At 36.3% G+C, this 21,887-nt stretch overlaps 1 long non-coding RNA gene across 1 annotated transcript in view; it reads left to right on the forward strand.

Moving 5' to 3' along the window:
- Window positions 1–2,054: 2,054 nt before the first annotated feature.
- LOC127540279 (uncharacterized) overlaps window positions 2,055–21,887 on the forward strand; it is a 31,004-nt gene continuing 11,171 nt past the window's right edge. Inside the window, exons 1-3 of the long non-coding RNA XR_007948114.1 lie at window positions 2,055–2,175; window positions 3,347–3,472; window positions 20,467–20,606. This is a non-coding gene — a long non-coding RNA (uncharacterized LOC127540279). The remainder of the gene's footprint in view (window positions 2,176–3,346; window positions 3,473–20,466; window positions 20,607–21,887) is intronic.

Raw genomic sequence — 21,887 nt, forward strand, 5'->3', positions numbered from 1 at the left:
GGAACGGACCCTATCTCCCTACAATTGGGGCTGCTGAGAGAGTGGAAGGGGGTTGGGGAATTCCGCGGAGGCCACCAGCCTTTCTGATGGAGATTGGCAGCGTCTGCGCTCCTGCCCAACCACAGCCGAAGGGGGAGGAGTGGTGGGCTTCGGGGCTCCCCTGCGGGTCACCTTTGCAAATGGTGCGCGCACACACATATATATGTATAAATACATTCGCTCGCACGCACGCACGCACGCACCACCCCCCGCTCTTAGCCTCTGCTCTAGTCGAGCAGGGCAAGATGTATACTGAGGTGGCTGCCCGGGTCGGGCCGGGAGGGAGTAAAGTGGTGCAATGGCAGGAGAGCTGCCTCTAAAATCAGAGGTCCCGGGTTCGAATGTCCGTTTGCTATTTACTGGATGTAGAACTTTGAGTAAGTTGCTTAAGCTTTCTAGGCCTCATCCTAAAAGGAGAGGGTAAGACTAAGTGTCCCTTTTACTTCTAAATTCCGGAGGTTTAAGTATGGGTGGACTTTGCGTGAAAGGCGACGTGGGACGCGTGGAAAAGGGGGGAGGGGAAAGATACAGAAAATCCGAGAGAGACAAAGACCGTTTGCTTCCCTGAGAAGGAAGCAGGCTTCCAGAGGAAAGAGTTATCCATTTAGGAAAAAAAGATAACCAATTGATTTTCTCCTTGGAGACCTCAACTACTACCTGGAAAAAATGATCCGGGTCCGAAAAAATTACCTGCATTGGAGAGGCTAGCCCAATAATGAAATAAGGAACTGGGGTAGGAGTGGGGAGGAGGTGAGGATTCTGACTGGGTTTGGCACATTGGCAACATTAGGAACAAAAGATTCTGTAGAGGGCACCAGAAGTCTTACTGATTCTTGGTAATTTTCAAGGAAGTGGCCTATTTCCTGAACTTTGGGGTGGCATCCCTGAGAATGGGCTCTTTACAATCTTTAAAGGAATCTGATGTATCACCTAGAAACCCTAACAATTCTGTTGTTTATTCTCCCGGAGAGAGAGAGCGTGGGCTGGAAATTGTTTAAGGTCTCTTGTTGATGCAGAAGGTCCCAGGTCAGAAATAAAATAAGAAACCACCCCAATCTTCAACATGAAGCAATATGGCTTGGTGAAAAGGACACTGGTCTTGGAATCAGGAAGATCTGAGTTCAAATCCTGTCTGAGACACTTCATGGCTGTGTGACCATAAATAGGCTAGTCGCTATCCCTCTGCCCTAGTTCCCTCATCTGTAAATTAAGGGTATTGGGACTAGAGGGACTTTAAGGTCTTTCCCAGCTCTCAATTTATCATTTCATGTGAACTATTCTCATCTAAAATCCTTTGGGAAAGGGGAGGGGGCGGTTGGGAATGCCTTTCAGCTGCTGAAAAGTTGAATGAAAAATTAAGGGGCTCAAAAAATAGGATTGAAGTAACATCCTATTACATCCACCTTCTTCCCCCAGTTTAAGTCCTTGACACAATTCATTGACACAGACTGCATTTCTATACCTTAGAGAACAAAGATACTGGACAAGGCAGTTCTCAAGAGAAAAATCAAAAGATATACAATTAGAGCTGGAAAGAAGCTTGAGGCCATTTGAACCAACCCCTTCATTTTACAGATGAGGAAAATGAGGCTATAGAGATTGAATGACTTGCCTAAGGTTAAATAAGTAATAAGCATAAGAAGTGAGATTTGTGCCCTCATCTTTTGACCCAAGCGTACAGTGCCACTTCCCTAAGTCATAGAAATAGTGTCAGAAGCCATATTTGAAGTCAGATCTTATTCCAGCTCCCAGAGTTCTCCCTTCAGTATCAGATTGAATCACAGAAAATCCTTCAACACTTCTAGGGGAAAATGCTACAAAAGGCATGCTCTGAATCATCTTTATACATATATGAAATATATCTAGTATTTCACATATAAAATACTAGCTAGGGGGAAAAAGTCTTGAGCCTAACCATGAGATTCTTAATTTAAAGCAAAAACAAGCACTTTTGTCAGAACATCATCTGTGGTTGTCTTAGAGGTTATTGGTTTCCTTCTTTTTCAAAGGACTAGTAAACAAGTAAAATGCTGCAACTGAAAGATATCCAGCTTTGAAAGACCATGAGTTTGACCAAAGAAACTACACAGAGTGTTAACCTCCACATAAGTCTTCTGCCCATTCTTCCCCTTAAAGGTATTTTCACCAATTTTCCTTAGAAATAGTGTATAGGGTTAGCAAAAGCACAGGTTTGCAATGTTTATTCTCTAGTTTTGCAAAATTCAGTTAATTTGGCTCAAGGGAGAATCCTACCCAGACACTCTCCTATCTTTCCCCTTTCACTTTGACTGGACCTATCCCAAGTTCATTCAGCTGATTGGATAAAAAATAGCAGCCCAAACTGTTAACAAATGCATCAACTACAATGTTTGAAAGGACCAATTGGCTGTTACTACAGACTGCAAGGTAACTATGGGAACTCATCTCCACAGTATCCCTTTGAAACTATTCAGCCTAGAATCCCTGGCTTACATGGTACCTTGTTTTACAAACCCAATTGACTCAAGGATAACTGAGAATCTTCCACTCAAAGGTTCAGCAGAGGAATGGTTTGATGACTTTGAAAGAAACCATGAACCTGGATGTGAGTGCAACTTTAGAATGCCACATGAATGCTATCTTTCCATCATCTTTGTTTTACTGAAAGCTAGTCCTTGTTTCAGAGTAAGAACTGACCTTTATACAGTGCTTTATGTTGGCTAAGTTCTTTACTTACCTTATATCTTTTGATTATCATAACGACCCCATGAAATAGAAGCTACCATAACCACTTTATTATTGAGGAAAGAGACTTAACAAAAGTTAAGTGACTTGCTGAGCTTCATGCAGTTAGTAAGTACTGTGACAAAAAAGGAGTCTTTCTGACTCCTAGCTTAGTAAATGCTCCATAATAAATATATATAACACTATATATAATAAATATAATAAAATATACAACAAATATAATAAGATAGTAGACTCATATAGGAATATGCACGTAGTAGAGGTGGGATGAGTTGTGATCACATGGAATGTTAGGACCTTGGAGAGCCTGGGGAACATATTTGGAAATGGTTCTGTAAATAGTTCTGGCCAACTAGCCACTTATAGAAGAGGCTCTATGGTTGCCTGTGGGGGTGTCCAGAAAGGCATTTCAGCTTCAGTCATTCACTTTGTATCTCAGGGAGTAACTCCTACACTCATGTCACCTGGTGAGAGACTAGGCTATAAGAGAAGAGGATGTGAGATCTTCCTCCTTATGAGGCAATTTAGCTTAGTAAAAGGTCAAATCCATCTTTGGCCTGTGTCTGTTATTTTCTTTTTTTAGGTGAAGCCTAATTCGTAGCCTCTGACTTTGTGAATTTGAAACCCCAAGTGAGCATTCTGACATCCTGATGTTCAAGGTTTGGGTTCCAGGGCCAGAGAAGCAAATTTTGATACATCAAATTAATGGGTAAGTTGGAAATACCATTGTTTGATTAACTGAGGCATAGTTAAATGATATAAGCCTGGAAAGCTATGTTAAAGTCAGGGAAATGGAAGGCTAAGAAGTTTATTCTTTATTATATCATTAACATGGAACCAGGAAGAATTTTTGAACAATAGAATAACAGCCATTCCTTAGGATGGAGAGATTAGAGAAGAAGACTTAAAGACAATGAATAGTTAGTGGTATATTACAGTAGTTCTGGAAGAGGTAATAAAAACCCAAATTAAGGTGGTATACACATCATGTATGTTCCTAGTTATTTGCATATTGTCTCCCCTATCAAAAAGTCTTTGAGGGCAGGGACTGTTTCTGCCTTCCTTCCCATTCCCATGACTTAGCATGCTGAGTATCTAGCCCATAGTAAGCACTTAACAAATACTCTCTGACTACTTACAAATAGATCATTAAAAAAAAAAAAGGAACAATTTTTTAAAAAGAGAAAGTCAAGTCAAAGAAAGGATATTGGAGAAATGATGCCAGGAGTATTAAAATAAAATAAAACTCCTGTCTTTAAAACAGGGAAGGGTATTAGGGAAAGGTTGAATTTTAGAAAGACAACTATTAGTATAAAATAGTATAAATAAAATTAACATTGTTTGGTTTAACAATGTTATAAAATGTGAAAACTTTGTTTACATTTTTAAATAGCCAACAATAATTTAACAAATGGTAATATAAGATGAAGCAGCTTTATGACTCAGTATGTAGAGCACTGGATCTGGAGTGAGAAAGACCTGAGTTCAAATGTGACTCTCAAACACTTACTAGGTATGTGGCTTTGAACAAGTTACTCAGTCTCTATTGCCTTATTTCACTAGACAAGGAAATGGCAAACCATTCCAATATCTTTGCCAAGAAAGTCATGAATAGTATGATCCACCAGGTCACATAAAGTCAGACATGACTGAACGACTCAATCACAAAAGTATAAGATAAGACTGACTTATAAATTTTAATCTTAAATGTAAATGATTGAATTATCCCATAAAAGTAAAAAAAAATTAAGAAATGCAGTACTGTGTAAATTAACTGAGACATAGTGAAAAATGAAATATGTTAACTTATTCAGTAAATCTTACAACTTTTTAAACTTAAAATTTTTTTATTCAATGTCCCACTTTTTCTGAAATCACTTGTTTCCTATTTGATATTGAGTTCACAACCTAGTTTTTAGCCTATCTTCCAATACAATCCAATAAAATTTATTATTATTAGTATTAAATACCTACCATGTGCCCAACACTGTGCTAAGTGCTGTTAAGTATAATTAATAAAAAGAAAAATAGTCTTTGTCCTCAAGAAGCTTACAGTTTAAAGGGGGAAACAATTTAGAAAAGGAGTCAAGAAAGTTGGATAGGGAAAGATGAAAGTAAGAGGTACTTAGCACTGGTACATCTAAAGTTGAGTGACCTATGTTTATTTCTGCTATCTGTAAAGAAAGGCATTGGGAGGAATTTGCCTCTCTGACTGTAGTCTCTGATTTTCCATTCAGAGGGTAAAGGATCAGTGTTTAATCAGTTTTTGAATTTGAAGCATGGTGGTGAATTTAGAAGTGATGAAGTTATCCTGAGAGAAGCATCTTGTTCTGTGGAGTTGAAACCTGGCAAGGCAGCAGATGCAAACTGAATTGAACAATCCATTTTTCTAAGTCTAGTCTTGATTAAAGCTCAAAGCTTTTCAATTTAGTTTAAATCAAGTAGGTTTCAAGCATATCAAAGCTTGTTTGTTTCCAAATCTTGAATAAATATCTTAATCTTTCATGACATGAGGCATGGTATAGCATTGTGTTGTAGTATTACACTTCCATTTAGAAATTCCTCTAAATCTGGAACAATTCTGCTTCTCAGCATATCAGTCTATTTATTTGAGTTCATTACCCCCTCCATGGAATCAAGAAATAAAGATTGCAAGACACTTTGGGGGGCGTGTGTTTTATAATCTGATGAAAATGCCCAAATATTGTAAGATTACCTGACTTCTTTTGCCAATGGTTTTGGTATCACCTTGAATAGAAAAGTTAGTTTGTACAATAAACATTGCCTTTTCCTCATCTTCAATATTCCTTTGTACTATCAGAGGACAAACTTTTTTTTCTTTATAGCATTCATTAATATCTATTTTTTTACTAGTCTCTCTTCTTTCAATGTTGATTGGCCTATATTATAAAGGAACCAATAATTGTCCTTTCATCTGTCAGGTACCTCTGAGTTTTCAGAGGATTAACAAAGCTATTTCATAACAGTAGTTTGTCAGTTCTTGGAATCATTTTTCATTGTTTTAGTGAAAAATTCCATTTCATTTGTAGGTTTGAATGATCTTTGAAATACTTGACTTGACCACACCAACTACTACAATACTTCTAATAATCAATAAAGTTGCTCTTTAAAAGCTATAACTTTTCCCACATTTCCCATTTTTTAAAACACAGAATTAAAAACATAACAGAAGAGAGCAATGAAATATGTTTATATAGCACAAAATCCAGAACTCAAGTTATTGAGAACCAACTAAAGTGGAGGAAAAGAACTCAATCTAGTTTCAATTGGACAATTTCAGATCTTTTGAATCAATCTAGTGTTGGCAGAAGCACATACACACAATAATTGTTATTACAAAATGAAAGCATATTAAAATTGTTTCTTTGTTCCAAGTCATCAGCACACCATTGCTATATGTAAAAGGATCTGGAATTCTCTGTACTAAGTATCTGTGAGACAAGTCTGTTAATTCAGCAGCTGTCAACACATAGTTTGAAATGAGACTGAGACTGTCATAGTAAGATGAGATCTAGACTATAAATTTGGGCACTAGAACCAGGATATTTGAAAAGAAGAAATTAGTAGGAAATTTCCCATTCAATAGAAGCCAGAAAATAGTAGTATTGATGCTATGGAATAAAAGTAGCAACAGGAAGTATCACACTAGTACCAGCACTTTTTGGAAGATATAGTAATAGGAGTCTTTCCCCCCCGGTTACCAAAAAATATTAAGATTATGCTGAGAAGCCAGGACTTTATTATGGTCTTCTATTGGCTATTTCTCAGGTCCATGGTACTAAAGTGGTCATTGTCTCAGCCAAAACCCTTGCTTTCATAGACTTTCTCCAACAAAGCAAGAATACAATATATGATGCTATGCTTTAAAAAAAAATTTCCTTAAAATAAAAGTGGAAAAAAAAAACCAAGGAGTTAAATTACTCATTTTCCAGAGGAAACAATTCCTTTCTCAAGGAACTGGAAACTACAAATCTACCCTCTCCATCCTAGATTTTCAACATATGAAAGAATGATACAGATGGATCCATTTATGCCCTCATCAATTAAAGAATTTGGCATCATATAAGTGGCTCAGCTGTATCACTTTCTCCTTTTCTCTTTCTTCCTCATGCTGGCTCCTCAACAGAGCACTGAAAGCAAAAAGACAGAAAGGGTATTAAAGATTTGCCAACCAGACAAATGTTGAAGTCTCAGTGTCTGGAAAATGTGGCTTCTAGACAATAGAAACATAAAGCATTGTGGAGAGCCTTATTGCTTCTTCATGGTACCTGGAGGATGAAGTCTCCAGCCATTATTTTTTTTCCAGGGAGCTCTAGTGATGGTATGGTGTTTCATGTTGTTGGCATGTGATAATACAAGGATGTTTCAAGCACAGCTGAGGGGAAAATCCCTTCTCATTTTTTCTGTTTCTCTCTTCTCCCCTTTTTCCCTCTTCCTTCTCCTCTTCCTTTTCCCTCTCCCTTTTCCTCTCCCTCTTCTTTTTTTCTCTCCTTTTCCCTCTCTCTTTCCCTTTCCCTCTCCCTCTTCCTCTCCCCCCTTTCTCCCTCTCCCTTTTTCCCCTTCCTTCTCTTTTTCTCTCTCTCTCTCCCCCCTTTTTCTCTCCCTGTCCCTCTCCCTCTATCTCTCTCTCTGTCTCCTACTCTTCTTTCCTCTCTCCTTCCCTTAACCCCCTCTCCCTCTTTCTCTCTGTCCCTCTCTCTCATGTCCTCTCCCTCTCTTCCTCCTTGTCCTTTTCCTTCTCTTTCTCCTTTTCTCTCTCTTCCCTCTCCCTCTTCTTATCCCTTTCCTCCTTCCTCTCCTTCTCTGTCTCTCTCTTTCCCTCTCCTTCTCTCCTTTCCTCTCTCCTTCCTTTCCACTCCCCCCCTTCACTCAGACTCATAGACTGCATCTCAGTCCACTGGAAGAGTCCCACCCCTCTTTCAAACTGGATATTCTGAAAATTGCTGAGCTAATACACCAGCTTATGGGAGATATAATTCAGAAAACTTCAGACATTGTTCCAGTTAAAAAGCAGAATCCAATAATATGTTGTTAAAAGGAAAGGTATTTAATTCAAAATATGTACAGAAATATGAATCAAACTGACTAAAATTTATCATGCTACAGATAGTTCATGAGAATCAGGAGATACATAGGTGATGTCTGCCGGAGTCTAATTTAAACCATAAAATACTATATGAGATAAACAATAAGATATTTCTTGCATAATGGCACCACTAGGAATAACAACATATTGATTCAGTATGAATGCATTAAACAATAAAAATTAAATGTAGGGGAAAACTCATAGACTTGCAAGAAGAAAATAAGAGAAAACTAAGTAGGTTTCAACATTTTACAAATAAAATATGATAAATCAAACAAAGATAAGTGAGAAAATTGTTGGTTTAAATGGAAAATTGAAGAAACTGGATTTTTTTTTAAACATAGAGAATGAAAAGAAACATACTTTCCCTCATGTATGTATAGAATATTGACCCTTCAAAACTGATCATGTTTTCAATCACAGTTAAGATAGATAAATTTATAAAAGAAAAAAATGAATATGTTACATTGAAGGGAAGTATTGAACTCTCCCTCATTGGAGGTCTTCACAAAAGGCTAAATAACTTCTGCTTCTTCTGTTGCTCTCAAGTATATCAGTATAGAGATGACTGTTGAGGTCCCCACCAGCTCTTAAATTCTGTGATCCTGATTTCATTCAGCCCAGTGTTCTAGCTTATGAGGGGCCTTTTTGAATCCTGAGAATCCTGACTCAGGCATCCAATATGTTAGCTGTCACTCCCAGCTTTATGTCATTTTCAAATCTGATAAGATGTCACTTGGCAGCCTTATTCACTCTTTAAATGAATCCCAGATTCATGGATCAAACCCATGTTTCTCTCTTCAGCTCTAGTCCCACTAAACCAAATATCTTTTGGATATTTTGAATATCCTACAGACACTGTAAATTCAAATTGTCCCAAAGAGAACTCATTATCTTTCTTCCAACTCCCCATACTTCTTTTTTTTTTTTTAAACTTACCATACTTCTAACTTTCCCTCTTTTTCATTAAGGGCATTCTTCAAATCATCTAGATCTAAATCTCAGTGTCCACTTCAACTCCTTACTTTGACTTATGACAAATCTAATCAACAATAACAACAGCAACAAAAATGTCATTTCCATCCATCCCCATCTCTTAAAGCAAAAAATACCCACCACTCTTAATTTAGACCTTATTACCTCTTACCTGACCTATTGCAAGAGCCTTCAAGCTATTTCTCCAAAGTGAAAATCCATTATTACTCCTTTACTCAAAAAACTTCAGTGACACCCTCCTACTTCTAGTGATTAATATAAAATCTTCTATTTGCCATTTGAGTCCCTTACAACATGATCTTAATATACTTTTTCTGTCTTGTTGCATATTACCCCAATTTTTTTCTACTCTGTGGTCCAGTCATGTTGGCCTTTATACTGTTCCTCAAACAGGGCAAGTCATTTTCCATCCCTGCCTTTGCACCTGCTATCCCTTGTACCTGTAATGCACTCCTTCCTTAGCTTTTCCTCTCACAATTTGTACTTTTACTTCTAGACTTATATGGGAAGCTTTTTGTAAAAAATCACCTCATTTGCTTGTGATCTCCCCTTTAAAATAACCTTACATATGTGTGTATGTGTACATACTTATTTAAATATGCATACATAAATATAATGTGAAGAGAATTCACACACACACACACACACACACACACACAAGCTTCAAAGGGCACAGAAGCTGTTGGACTTGTTCTCTTCCCATCAGTGTCTTAGCTGCATCCCAACAGCTGGAAGGGGTGAATGAATCGGGAGCTAAGGACAAGTTGATGTAAATTGACCATGCTTAAGGGAGCCCCCACAAATAGGGCAGTTAGGTGGAAATATGGATAGAGCACCAGGTCCAGAAACAAATTCAAATCTGACCTGAGACATTAATTAACCATGTGAGTCATTTAACCTTTGTCTTCCATAGTTTGCTCAACTCTAAAATGGGAACAAAAATAGCAACTACCTCCCAGGATTGTTATGAGCATCAAATGAGATAATATTTGTGTCTGGCATATAGTAAACATTATTATAAATGTTAACTTCATCATCATTATTATTAATCTTCTAGCAACCAGGAGTTTGGTGACTCAGAGTTTCTGGATATCTTGCCCAAACCTTCTGCTCTGGGGTCATCTCTTTCTACCTCTAGCAATGAAAACTCACCACCCCCACCCCTACCGCTACCGGGTTGACCCCTGATCATCAGTCTTACCTGCCCAGTGACCTTTCTGCCCTCTTGGAGGTCAGAATATGAAGGGAGTCTTTGTGTCCTGAGAACACTACTGCACTGTCCCTTGAGAAGTGGCTTTACATCACTGCTGTGCTGAAAAGCATAGATTTTAAAACCCAGAGGCATCTTAGATCATTTAATTTCCTCATTTAAAAAAAAAGGGTTTTCCTTTGGCCCAGAAATACCAAAGATGATTAGGGGAAAGGGAGAAGAATCTATATGTTCTATAATATTTGTAGCAGATCACTTTGTGGTGGCAAAGAACTGGGTATTTCAGGGATGCTTATCCATTGGGGAATACCTGAATAAGTTGCAGTGAATCATTGTAATGGAATGCTACTTTGATATAAGAAATTATGAGCTCGATGAATTTAGAAAAATATGGAAAGACTTGCATGAAATAATGAAAAGCAAAATGAGTAGAACCAAGAGAGAACATTGTATATAGTAAGACAATATTGTTTGAAGAATGACTTTGAGTCTCTTATAAATATCCAAATTAACTATAAAGGACATATGAAGAAAGTGCTATCAGCATCCAGAGAAAGAACTGCTTAATAAGAGTATGTATAAACTAATTGTGTATATAATGGGAGTCTTTTTTAGGGTGAGTGGAGGGAGGGAAGGAAAAAAAGAAAAAGAAATTTATATGATAGTTTTGCTGTTTGTATGTCTTTTTTATTGTTCCATGTTATGGAATTACTTTTTTATTGCATAAATTAAATAAAATATAACATAAAATAAATATTTCTAAATCTTGACAGCATCTCTCAAAGCATTCACTTCTCTTCCCAAATAGACACATGACTAGATTTTTAAAATGTCACTTCATAAGCAAATTATAGGAAAAGCAAAGAAGAAATCAAGTTATTTTTCATAGTTATGGCTATTGCTATAGCATATAATATATGTTGCTTATATATATATATATGTATGTATGTATGTATAAGAGCTATAGCTCTTGATCAAATGAGACAGGGAAGATCATAGTAAAAAATGATAGACACAAATTGCTAAGATTTTGCACCAGCAAAATGCATCCACAATGCATCTAGACCCAGAAGGAAAAAAGTCAAAAAAGGCAAAATTATAAGGGAAAGAAAGATACAGAAGAAGAAAAGAATATAAGAGGCAAGAAGAGTAAGAAACAGAAGTTTGGTAGGGAGAAAGAGATGAGGGAGAGAAATAGACAAAGAGGATTCTTAAGTGTGTTAAATAAATTTCGTAACACTTTGCTATTTGATTTAAGTATGTCCTTAAGAATATACTATCACTTAACATTACTAATAAGAAGTTTCAGTTACATTTTCTACAGTTTATCATGTGTCATTATTCTGTAACTGCTCTTATTAAGCATTCAGAATTAGAATGGAGCAATGGGAGAGTAGATGCTCTGGTACTTGCCTCAGATTATTATTATTGTTATAATTATTATTATTGCTGAGGCAATTGGGGTTAAGTGACTTGCCCAGGGTCACACAGCTAGGAAGTGTTAAATGTCTGAGGTCAGATTTGAACTCAAGGCATTCTGACTTCAGGGCTGGTGCTCTATCTACTGTGCCACATAAATATAATGTGCCCCTCCTCAAATTATTCTTAAAGCATCATCTCCTGAGTCCAGAGCCAGACTTAGAATATACAATATAAAATTTAGGCAAGTCATGTAGTCAGTCCACTTCTGTGTTTTGGTTTAAATTAGTCAGTTTTGTTTTATTATACTTTTTTTTTGCTCCAACAACTCTAGTTGCACAATATTTATATTACATAATATGAAGTATTATAATATATAATTAATTTTATCTTATGTGGCACCTATAATTTCAATGGTAAAAGAAACTCCTGTCAATGAAAATGCAGACTGACAATTGCTTTGGGATTTACAGTCTGAGAGAGTTTACTGATCCCCAGATTTTAAGTAACTTGCCGAAAGTCATACAACTAGTTTATGTGACAAGGCAACACTTGACCCAGTCTTCCAGACTTAGCTCTTTATTCATTATACCAGACTGCTTCTATTATCACTAATAAGCTAAGACAAATCACAAAAATCATAGCGTCTTTGCTTTGAAAGGGATATTTTGGGCCATCCAGTCCAATCTCCCAACCAATATAGGAAACTTCTCTCCAATATTTCTTACCTGCATTTGTCACTTTTCTTTTGTCACTTCAATCATATTTAATAGTCCTCCATTCCCAAGCTTTTACCTTTGAATGGAAACAGAAAACTTGAGTGACAGCCAACTCCATATTAATTGATGTTTTAAACTCAGATTAAAAGCTTGAAAAAGCTATTCATAAAACCATTTTTCACATTTGTATACTGTAAAAACAAAAACAGACAAAAGTAAATTTTATTGACTCCCCTCTTACTGTGCAGGAGCAAGAGATTACTTTAGACAGTCTTTTTTTTGGGGGGGGAGTTCTCATTCCATTGTTAAATAGATTAAATAATAAATAATAAATTAGTAATAGTTACTTCATATTAGAGAAATGCCCTACTAAAATACAGGGCTATATGAAAAAATCTCTATGCCCTTGAAAATTGGAAAACAAATATGGAAGTTTTCTAAATGGAGAGGTGTTGGAGCAGAAGGGAGGGAGAGAAGATTAATAATGTTCAAAGGAGCTGAAGTCCAGCCTACCAGTTGTAATTCATTGTTCTAGGTTGTTTTTGTTTTGTTTTGCATTTTTTATGTTGAATTTAACAAACACCAAATAAAAAGAGTATTTCCAAATTTATAGGAAATTAGAAAAGAAGATTATATATGAAACTATAGATCTCGATTATGTACAGCTTGGTTTTTTTAAGTATATAAATTCAATACATAATTTTCAAAACTTTGGTTCTTTCTGACTTTTCTTCCATCCTTTACTTTTGAGTTTTAAAAAGATGACTCAAAGATCCTCCTTTCTTTTTTTTCCTTCCCTGTCTCTATTCTCTTTCACATTTCCGACTCAATTCATTAGAAAAAAAGAAAAACAAAGTCCTTGTTATAATTGTGTACAGTCAAGCAAAACAAATATCCATGCTGGAAAAGTCCAAAATTGTATATCTTATTTTACATCTGGATTCATCACTTTTTTGTCAAAAGGTATGTAACTTGCTTCCCCATTTGCCTAGAATTGTTACATTCTATCATTCTATCAATTACACTGATCAGAGTTCTTAAACCTTTCAAAATCATTTTTTCTTTATAATATTGTTTTTATTTATATGGTTATCCTGGTCTTCCTCTTTTCATACTGCTTCAATTCATATAGATCTTTCTAAGTTTTCTATGAGTTTTTTTTATCATTTTTTATTTCCCTAAGAGGTATGTTGTATTATAACATATGACAAAATTTATTTAGTCACTCTCTACCACTGTCTCTAATTCTTTACTATAACCAAAAGTTCTGGTGTAAATATTTTTGTACAAGTGTCCTTCCCCAGTGGATCTCTTCAATAAAGAGAGCCTTAATTGATCAAAGATGGACAGAAACAGCTACACCCAGAGAAAGAACACTAGGAGATGAATATAAACTGCTTGCATTTTTGTTTTTCTTCCCGGGTTATTTATACCCTCTGAATTCAATTCTCCCTGTGCAACAAGAGAACTGTTCGGTTCTGCACACATATATTGTATCTAGTATATACTGTAACCCATTCAACATGTAAAGGACTGCTTGCCATCTGGGGGAGGGGGTGGAGGGAGGGAGGGGAAAAATTGGAACAGAAGTGAATGCAAGGGATAATGCTGTAAAAATTACCCTGGCATGCGTTCTATCAATAAAAAGTTATTAAAAAAAAACAAAACAAGTGTCCTTCCCCTTTGTCTTTGCCCTCTTTGGGATATTTATATGCATAAAATGAGAATTGTCATTTTACCATTTGTTTGTTGGAAAATAAATAGCATTTCTTGTTACATATTGGTATCATTTCTATATATATATCTTGGAAATCAGATGTTCATTACAAAAATTTGCTGCAAAGATTGTTTTCCAGTTAACCTTTTCTCTTATGATTGCTAAAACTAAAGCTGCATTGATTTTGTCTGTACAAAAACATTTCCATTTTCACTATACATTTTTTTCTCCTATGATCCTTGTTTGGTCAAAACTTATTATCTATCCATAATTTTGAAAAGTATCTGTCCAATCTCTTATAATTTGTGATGTGCCCTAGTTCCTTTTCAACGATGACTCCTTACATAGGGTCCTTGGTTTCACTAAACGTTGTGCTACTATGTTCCTGCACACAAGGATCTTATATTCTTAATTGGTTCAACTAATATACTTTCCTATTTTTTTAATCAACACCATATAGATCTTAATGACTGTTTCTTTGCAATATAATTTGAGATCACATACTGCTAAACTCATTTCCTTCCTATATATTTTCATTATTTCCTTTGAGATTTTTAACCTCTCCAGATGAGTTTTCTTATTGTTTCTAGCTCTAATAAGTAATTCGTTGGTAGTTAGGTTGTTTTGTCACTGAATAAGTAAATTCATTTAATCAGTATTTTCATTTTTATTAATTGGGCCATTCCAGATGATAAGCATTTAGTATCTTTCCAATTATTTGTCTCTTTCTTTTCTGTAAAGTGTTTTATAGTTGTCAAATATTTTATATACTCTAAAACAGATTTATATATCTTATATATTGTATAGTATTTTTCTCTATGTCTGTTGAATTAAATTAACAAATTGTAGAAAAGCTAATGATTAGTGTGGGTATATTTTATATTCTGCTACTTGGCTAAAGTTATTGTTTCAATAATTTCTTTTAGTTGAATCCCTAGGGTTCTCTCAGTGGATTTTATCTTTTCAAAAACAAACAAACTCACAATACTTTAATATGATTTCCTCTTACACTATACTTAGTCTCCCCACCCCCCAACTTTTTTCTTCTTGTCTTATTGGTAAAGCGCACATTTCTAATAATATATAAATTATGGTGATAATGACAAATTGACAGCTAGGTGGCGCAGTGGATAGAGCATCAATCCTGAGTCAGGAAGACCAGAGGTCAAATCATTTACCAGAAATATAACCCTAGGCAAATCATTTAATCTCTGTTTACCTCAGTTTCCTCATTTATGAAATGGGTATTAAAACTGCACAGTTATTGTGATGATCCAGTGAGATAATAACTGTTAAGCACTTAGCACAGTACCTGGCACATAGTACTCTAAGAGGGTTAGCTATTATTAATTTTGTTTTACTCTTATTTTTAATCAGATTACCTTATGTTTTCTCTAATTTGTGACCTTAAAAATCAACTGTTTTTATTGTTTTAATGGTTTTGTATTTTTTATTTTGTTTTATCTTTTATTTTTTAAATGTATTTTCCCCAGCTGGAATATTCTCCCTATATATCTCCAATTCTAACTTTCGAAGTTTATTCAAGCTAAAATACCACCTTCTGCAAGAAATCTTTCCCAATTCCTCCTTAATCCTAGTGCCTTCCCTCTATTTATTATTTCTCATTTTTCATATACATGGCTTATTTGTACATAGTTGCTTCCTCATTAGACTGAACTATTTCAGAACAGGAACTCGTGCTTCTTGCTTTCATCATGTTATCTGTAGAAAATTCATGTTTTCCGTATTTGCCTTGATCCCATAGTTGGTCAATTTAGATTCTAGAATTCTTCATCTCAATGACCTCCTGCTATTCCTGCCCCATAAAGTCTCATCCTTGAATATTTCTCTAATCCTACTCCAGGACTTCGGATATTACTACAGAAAATTATGCAACTGGAGCTGACTATACCTACTTCAGATTTCAGGTGCATAACTTTAACTAGTACCTGTCATTGGAACTTGACAACCTGTCTACTTGCTAACTTGATATTTTATTCCTCATAGAATCTGTCATCTTTTCTTTCTGTATCTTCGATTTCTCTTTCTCCACTATTATTTAATTATTTAATTATGTTCAACACTTTTTCCTCACAACAAGCAGAAAGAATTCTCTTTAACAAGGGGCATAAGGAAGGCTTCAAGGAGAAGGTGGCTTAGAAGCTGAGTCAGAATTCTAAGAGTTGACAAGAAAAGTGTTGAATTTAATTAAATCATAACTGTGAGTGAGAAATTTATTTCCTTTACAAAAATTCAATTTATAAACAATTTTCTATTTTATTGTATAAAGTGAGATAAGCCTATAATTGAGCTCATTTAATCTTCTTCATTCTATTCCCTCTTCAAAATGTGACTAAAAGATCGCATTTCTATTTCCTTTGTAACTTCATTGCTCCTAGAAAAATCCATCCAATGGATGAGCAATAATATTGATTGAATCATGACTGTTAAGGCAAAAAATAGCCTGCAGTATTTTCCTTATTTTTTAATAAAGGTGTAAAGCATATTAAACAGTCTGCTGATTAAAAATATGCATGACTTAACTTATACATATATCAAGAATAAAGCACACCAAATCTGATGTCTTCCTATCACCACATTTATAGTCATAGCCTGATGTAATTTTTTTCTATATTTCCTCAAGTTCATCAATTCCAAGCTGACACAAATTAAATTATGAAGTATAAAATATTCAGCAATGTTTTGGTTGATTTCTACTCAATGATATTTAAGCTTCTAAAAATAAAAAGCTTGCAAGACTTTCATTGAAAATTACATGTTCGAGTTTGCTCTATAAATATCTAATATCACCATGGGAAACTAATATTTTAGGAACAGTACAAGCAACCCTCAATGTGCATAATAGATTTTAAAGCAAAATGTTATTCTTCCAGTAGTTCCCATTATAAAATTCCCCAATTGGAAGGATCAGGGGAATAAGAGTCAAAGGATTAAGGAGAGAAAGATTGGGAGAATTGGGAAGTGAGATCAGTATAAAAAGGAAAATGAGAAAAAGACAGATAAAAGGATAGATCTATCCTTTTCTCCCAACATTTCTCATACTACTTCACTTTATGTAATCAATCACTTATGGGGAACATATTTCCCAAATAAAAAATTGGTATTGTGGTTTAATAAAATAGTCTTATTTTATAAAATCTTGTTAAAAGTCTTGAAATTGGGATTATCCCAGGGGATTCAAGAGCTATGGGTGTGGTAGTGGTCAGACCTGATCCTGGACTGTCTTCACTTTGTTGTTATAGTTGGTATTTGAATGTAATGGACCTTGTAGATCATTTCTTGTTGTTGTTGTTGTTGTCTTTTGTCCTGGAAGAAGACCAATGACATCAGGAAAGGAAAGTCTTGACTTGAAAATGAATTATATTTAGGTAAGGAAGGACTGTGCAAAATCACCAGCCTCAATCTCTCCTTCTGAGCCATCTGAGTCCAATGGCAAGATATGGATCTGTATGATGAGCGATGGCCCTGAGTGAGTGGGAGATCTTGGTATTAGATTTACTTATCCATAGCATAGAAAGAATATTCATCATTGATTCTTAGCTTGTGTGGATGTGCTTCTTCTCCATATACAAGGCAGGTTGGGGTGAGTCTTTGAGTCTGCATTGATTGGGTGGCCCTTTATTATGTCTAAGTCAATAAATCAGAGACCACTAGGAAGTCATTCAAAGGAGAAGTAGCTTGAGCCTTAGCCTCCTGGGCCAACTAAATACCAGGCTTTGCCACCTTTCATGGGAAAAAAAAGAACTGGTCCAGTTGGGTCGTTAAGAGGCACAATGGGGGCAGTTAGGTGGTACAGTGGATAGAGCACCAGCCCTGAAGTCAGGAGGAACTGAGTTCAAATTTGGCCTTAGACTCTCAACACTTCCTAACTGTGTGACCCTGGGCAAGTCACTTAACCCCAATTGCATCAGGGGGTAAAAAGAGGCACAATGAATGGAACAGTGGACTTGGGATCAGGAACACTCATTTTCATGAATTCAAAATCAAATTTAACTAGATATGATCCTGGGCAAATTATTTAACCATTTGCCTCAGTTTACTCACCTATTAAATAACCATTTGCCTCAGTTTCCTCATCTATTAAATGAACTAAAAAGAAATGGCAAAGCACTCCAGTGTCTTTGCCAAGAAAACCCCTAAAATGGAGTCACGAAGAATCAGACAAGATTGAATGACTCAAAAAGTGGAGGAAGCAGAGCTCTAGTCTCCATGCCTGTGTTTTAGCCAAACTGGATTACTCCTCAGTCTTTGAATTGGCTACAGGACTTTCCATGAATGTGTCTTTGAGATCAATACTGAGCATCCCTGGAGTATTCCTCACTGACAACTTGTTGAAATCTCACCTGGCTTCCAAAGCCCAATTTGGAGGCTACCTGCTCCAGGCAGCCTTTTCTGTCCCATCTCTCAGGAAAGATCTCAAAGAACACTTTGTTCTGCATGTCTTTTTTAAAATAACTTTTTATTTACAAAATATATATATGGGCAATTTTACAACATTGACCCTTGGCAAAACCTTCTGTTCCAAGTTTTTCCCTTCTTCCCCCCATGACCTCCCCTAGATGGCAGGTAGTCCAATACATGTTAAATATATTAAATTATATGTTAAATCCTACACATGTGTGTGTATACATATCTATACAGTTATCTTGCTGCATAAGAAAAATTGGATTTAGAAAGAAAAAAAAACTGAGAAGGAAAATGAAAATGCAAGCAAACAATAACAGAAAGAGTGAGAATGCTAATTTGTGGTCCACACTCAGTTCTTCTCTCTGGGTGTAGATGGCTCTCTTCATCACTGGACAATTGGAACTAGTTTGAATCATCTCGTTGCTGAAGAGAACCACGTCTATTAGAATACATCCTCATACATTATTGTTCTTGCTGTGTATAATGATCTCCTGGTTCTGCTCATTTCACTCAGCATCAGTCCATGTAGGTCTCTCCAAGCCTCTCTGTATTCATCCTGCTGGTCATTCCTTACAGAACAATAATATTCCATAACATTCATATACCACAATTTACCCAGCCATTCTCCAATTGATGGGCATCCATTCAATTTCCAGTTTCTAGCCACTACAAACAGGGCCGCCACAAACATTTTGGCACATACAGGTCCCTTTCCTTTCTTTAGTATCTCTTTGGGGTATAAGCCCAGTAGAAACACTGCTGGATCAAAGGGTATGCACAGTTTGATAACTTTTTCAGCATAATTCCAAATTGTTCTCCAGAATGGCTGGATGTGTTCACAATTAGTATCCCAGTTTTCCCACATCCCCTCCAACATTCATCATTATTTTTCCTGTTAAATTAGCCAATCTGACAGGTGTGTAGTGGTGTCTCAGAGTTGTCTTAATTTGCGTTTCTTCTGCATGTCTTTAATACCATTAACATGCATTATTGGGTGTTAGGTTTGTAGCATTGTTAGACTGGCCTATAACCAGCAGAGCATATATGGGGATTGGGCCTGGAGGGCCCATGCCATGAACATCCAAAAAGCTCCCCTGAGCTTGGGGTTGCCACACTCCATAGCAAATCTTGAGGGCTTCCTCAGTTTTTCAACTCCTGAAAGGAAAGAGGGGAAGTCTAAGTTGCTGCATCAAAGAGGAAAAGCTGCCCTGCTCAAAGGAAATGCCCTCTGGGCTTCCCACTTCCTTCCCCTCTCTGGGACAAGTAAGACACCCCATGAGGGTGGAGAAAGGGGCAGGCATTCTCCTCCAAACCCTGGGTATCATAGGCTCCATGTGCTCCCAGGAGATCCTGAATTGGGACCGTGGGGCCCTAATTGGCTTTTCTGAGCACAGGCTACGACAATCCTGAGATGACTGCTGTCAGCCTTGAAAGCAATTGTGAGTTTGAGAGAGTGGGATCCACTCCTGGCTCCCTCAGTTAAGAGCCTGCAGATATTTTCTGTATTGGCTTGCTAGAAAACCTATGGACCTTAACCAAAAAAGTGCAGAGTTGAGTTGAAGATGAAATGTTGATTCTGTAGTTCTACAGAATCTTTCGTATTCTGATGTTTTAAATCTCATCTTTCCCAGGAGAATATAGTTATATAAATTATTATTGCTTATTTTTAATATTTGTCAATATGCTGTTTTGAATTTAGGAGCAGGTATGTGGTGCTATAAATAAGGGCCTAGGGCCTGAGCCAGCAGGATGTGAGTTCAAACATGGCCTCAGATCCTTATTAGTATACTAGCCATGGCAAGTCACTTAAACTTTGTTTGCCTCGATTTTCTCATCTGTAAAATGGGGATAATAATATCAACTACCTGTGAAGATTGTTGTGAAGATCAAATGAGATAATAATTGTAAAATTATTTAATACAGTACCTAGCATATAGTAAGTACTAATTATTATTATCTTTTATGTTAAGCATTGCTTTTGTGTGGAGAAAATAAAACAGCTGCTATACCTGATTTTATATTATACTTTGAATACTTCTCTACTCCCTTCTATTTGGGGAGACACATAAGACATGAGCGCATCCTCAGTTTTAAATAATTGTCCCAGGTGCTCCAGAACTGAGAGCCTAAGGAACCAGAATGCAAGAAAAGGAATTGGAGATCTCTCTTTGAAGACCATGCTTCCCTAGGAAAGAACCACAATTCTGGGTCCAGATATAAGAAGGGTCTCCTGGAGGAGAGAGAAAGGTAAAAAGTCCCAAAGACCCAGAGCATTGACTGTGGTTGTGATGAATTTGTATTTTATCCTACTACTTAGAAGACTAAAAACTCCAGAAGTTCAGGAACTTAAACTTATCTAAACTTTGTGCCTCCCCCAGAGTCTGTCATAGGGTTCTGTGAACAGTAGTTACTCCACTTGGTAAATAATAATTGATTTTAATTGAATCAGTGTTAGGGTTCTCAATATTTCAACAACTCATAGTTTAATTGATGTGAATACTGTTTCCACTGATGTAGAATCCAAACCTGTCATAGTTTGATGTGTGGTTTTAGGATAAAAAGCTATTGAGCTGGAAGGAAATTCGGAGAGCATCCAGTTCAGTCTCTACACTTTATATGTAAAGAAATGAAAGCCCATGGAAATTAATTGACTCCCTTATGATTACCTTGGTGGTAAGTATAGACAATGAGATTTCTGGTCCAAAGAATCCAGGGTCTGTCGTCTTTTCATTGTAATATCCTGCCTAAGAGTTGCAGTCCAAGAATTCATTAACCTGTGGCCAACTTCTCAAAGCCTGTTCAGTGCTCTGCTGGCCTTCAAAGAGTCAGGATCACCTTGGAGTGAGATGTCCTATGCCACCAGAAGGGCCTTTGCCATAGGATGCCACTTTGCTCTAAATGGCCATCCAATTTCTCTATCCTTCATATGGACATCATCATTTCCCCTTTTAAGCTACAATACAAAGCCATGATGCCATCTTATCCTGATTACTAACTATGCCAATTAGAGTGAGATGAGCCCGATTTGGACTAGTTTAGTGAGTTATTTAGGTGTGATGTTGGAATAATATTAGACACACAGGTCATTCAGCAGTTAACAAAAAGAAGTTTACTTAGCCATAGCACTGAAAGGATGCTCAACATGGATAAAGACTTCAGGTCTAATAGACAAAGCTGTCCTTCCCTGCCTGTACTTTTATATAGAAATGTATCTGGTCAGCAGGACAAGGTGTAGTGACATACATACAGTTTAGGGATATCTGCCAAATTTGAATGGACTCTACATGAACAGGTCTTTTATGCCCTTAGATGAATGGGAAATTATGTTAATAAGACCATCATTATCCCAAGTTTTGAGTCTTAGCCATCCCCCATTCCCTTCTCCAACTCAATCAAATTTGAGGGATAGATTTCTTGTTCTTTTAGAAAAGATTTAGTCTAATCTAAATGGCAAAGAAATCAGGGAAAACCTTGATTTATCAAAGCACCCCTATTACCCTTTCAGGGGAACAACATTAGGAGATTTGA

The sequence above is a fragment of the Antechinus flavipes genome, chromosome 6 (genome assembly GCF_016432865.1).
Source record: "Antechinus flavipes isolate AdamAnt ecotype Samford, QLD, Australia chromosome 6, AdamAnt_v2, whole genome shotgun sequence".
NCBI classification, from domain to species: Eukaryota; Metazoa; Chordata; class Mammalia; order Dasyuromorphia; family Dasyuridae; genus Antechinus; species Antechinus flavipes.